This window comes from Agelaius phoeniceus (assembly GCF_051311805.1).
Source record: "Agelaius phoeniceus isolate bAgePho1 chromosome W unlocalized genomic scaffold, bAgePho1.hap1 SUPER_W_unloc_1, whole genome shotgun sequence".
Lineage (NCBI taxonomy): Eukaryota > Metazoa > Chordata > Aves > Passeriformes > Icteridae > Agelaius > Agelaius phoeniceus.
This window is the reverse complement of record NW_027509866.1, coordinates 1,014,270-1,017,593: the sequence shown is the minus strand read 5'-3', so window position 1 is coordinate 1,017,593 and position 3,324 is coordinate 1,014,270.

Below are 3,324 nucleotides of genomic sequence, written 5' to 3'. Positions count from 1 at the left end.
CAAGGAAACGATGGTGAGACTGTGGAATCCAGGAATCATGGAATCAAGGAGACCATTGTGCAAATCATGGGCCCTATGGAAGCAAGAATCAATGATCAAACATTGGGGCCCATAGAAACAAGGAGCCATTGTGACACAGCGGGGCTGCATGGGGCCAATGGCCCCTTGTGACTCTGTGGGGGCTCATGAAACCAAGAAGCCATTGTGACATTGCCAGACCTCATGGAATCAAGGAGACCATTGTGACAGTGTTAGGGCCCATGAAGTCAATGGAACATGGAACAGGTCTGCCTGGTTTGGCCTCCTGGGGGCTGTCTGACAGGTCCCACTGAATTTGACATGTCAAGGGCCACTTCCCATCTGACTGTGAAGCACTGGGGCTCTGTGCTTTTACTCCTATGGGAAAGAACTGTCTTTCTTGTCTAGGCACCCATGGCCAAAATTGGGATTCTGCATCTAAAATTCCTTATATCCAAGGGTTACTCCCAGACAAAATCTGCCTATACAGTCAAGTCTGGCCAGCCTTGGCCTCTGGTGACTGCCTCTCATCTGCCCCTGCACCACTGGGGCTCACTTGTTTCCTTCCTATGGAGACCATTGTGACACTGCGGGGCATTGTGGAACCAATGGGCCATAGTGGGGTTGCCTACAGATGTCTGGCCAATACCTGAGGGTGCCATTTGCAGTATGCCAGGTGACAATCCTGACGGCAAATAGAAGTGCAACCCTGTCGGTGCTTGGGACTACTGGACCCAGAAGCTCCTGCATGCAGCACTAGAATTCCAGGAACTAGAAATTCTCAGTTCTGTAAAAATGGACTTTCGGATAAGGTTTTATTACCATCTGAGATGGGAAGAGGGTGAAAGACACAAAATTACAAGAAAAAAAGAAACTATCAGGAGAGACATCTCCCCATACAATCCCACTTACGAAAAACAGACCTGATGGTGTAATTACACCTCTCCCATGATTTCTTGGTCCCGTAGCTACCCACAGCAGTTGCTGCAGGGTGTGTTTCTTATTTGCAGGTATAGAGCATGGCCTGCTGTCCCTTCACACATCAAAGGCAGACCTTGTAGCTTGGGGAGGCTTACCTTGCTGGCACCCAACACAAAAATGATTAATGGCCAGAGAAACAGAGCAAAAAGATCTACACACAACTTTGAATCTGATTGCAAAAATAATGTAATCTATTGGAGTCAAAACAAAAGAATAGCAGCCTCTATCTTACTACCTTGGGTGGCTGCAGCTAAAGCTTTAGGACAATCAGACCATCCTGGGTGCCTGTTAAGTAAGCAAACCAATGCTGCCTCCCTCACATTGAGTGGCTGCTCTCAGACACAGAGACCATCAGACACGCCACCTTGCAGAACAGCGATAGAGTTTTTACTCTGGGCACATGGGCATGGCTGTGTAGACTCTGAGGCCATGGGCTGCATGAACCTCTCCAGCCACAGCCAGTCAATCCACAAGAGCATTCAGGTACTGGAGGAAGAGTTCAAGAAGCTTCAAGTGGAAAACAAAGACTGGGTCAATAAGCTCTTCCAATCGATGGGACTAAAGGGTTGGGTGATGTCTAGCTAAAACAGGACTTATAATTCTCTTAATTGTTGTTATTGTGTTGATAATGGTCCCTTGTTTGTTTGAATGTTTTTAGAAGGTCTTAAAAAATTCTTTCAATTCCATCTTTGTTGTAAAAGAGAAAGGGGGAAGATACCCAACACAGGCTCCTCATGGACTCCTTGGAGGAGAGAATTGGAGGCCAGGATGGCGCAAAAACCTCTCAGAGACTCAGGATGGGAAGGAAAATTCTTGAAACTACCTAAAAGTATTCTTAAATCCATAAAGTACCTTAAAAACCTTGAGTATCTCAAGGCATTAATGAGCTTCACTGACTGTCAGTACAAAGCTCTCCAGGGACTCGTTAAAGCAGATAATTGGGGCCCTGATTGCACAAACCTCTCACAGAGTCTCTATCAAAAAGGAAACACCAAGTACCTTCAAATAACTGAAGTACCCTGAAGTAATAATGAGCCCCACTGAGTGTTGTTACTGACAAAGCCTCTCCAGGGACTAATTACAGCAGATAATTGGAGGCCATGATTGCACAAACCTCTCAGAGACTCCAAGGCAAAAGCCAAAGCCAAAGTCCTTTGAAAAACCTGCAGTCCCTGCAGGGAGCATTCAGGAGCCCCCAGGGCCATTGCTGAGCAAGGCTCCCCAGGGACTCCTTGCAGCAGATCCTTGAGGCCACTGGGATGTGGGCTAGGGGGGGATGCTGAGGGCAGCACAAGGGGCTGACAGTGCCCAGCCTGGCTGGGGCTGTGCCAGGAGGCCCCAGGGCCTCAGGACAAGGTGTCTCCTCCCAGCCCTTGCTGGCACAGACCCTGCTGTGCCTCAGGGCACCAAGACTTGGCTTCTCTTTGTCCCCACCTGTCATCACTGCCTGAAGTTCTCTGCTCTGCCTGGGGCCTGGGGACACTTGCTCAGTCGTGTCTCTCAGTGGGACCCATGAAAAGCCCAAGAAACTTTGGAGTTGGATTCTGCCTTGGAGTTCTGGAGAGGTTTCTTCAGCTCCCTCTCAGGGACTGATGTTCAGGGCCTGAGCACAAAGCCCCAGAGGCTGATTAAAGTCCTTGTGCTGTGTGTGTGCTGCTGAGCTGGGCTGGGCTCCTGGCCCAGAGGCAGCTCCTGCTCACCAAGAAGAGCTTCAAAAGCACATTTCTCTTGATGAGCAGCTCTTGTGCCAGCCCAGCAGGGCTGGGGCACTGCCTGCAGCCAGCCTGGGCACAGCCCAGAGGCACAGAGAGCTTCAATCAGTCAGGGCTGGGAAGGGGCTGAGAAGTGCCTGGGGTACAATCACTGCCAGCCCTTGGCACAGGAACCTCTGGCTGCAGGACAATGCAGCTGCAGCTCCTGGAGCCATCTCCTGCAGCTGGAACATCCCAATGCCTGCAGAGCCTGTGAGTACAACTCTGGGTATTTCTGGTGCAGGGGAGGTGAAATGCTCATGAAGCTCTGACATGCTGAGGGGTTCTGATCAGTCATAGAATATTTCCAAGACTAGGATTTTGATAAAATATAAGAAATTTCTTAAGACTTTGTATTCAGTTTCCTACTATTGAGGAATGGAAGGGAGGTGGTGATAAATATTGAAGGATGATTATAAATTTTGACAATTCCTTGTAATATCTGACCTGGTAAATTTTGCTTATGAATTATTATTTATGAAATTTTAAAAGTTCCCAAGACATCTGAACTGTTACTTTTAGTGATCAATAGGTTCACAGGAGATCCCTAATGTGCTTTCAGCCACTCTGCCCA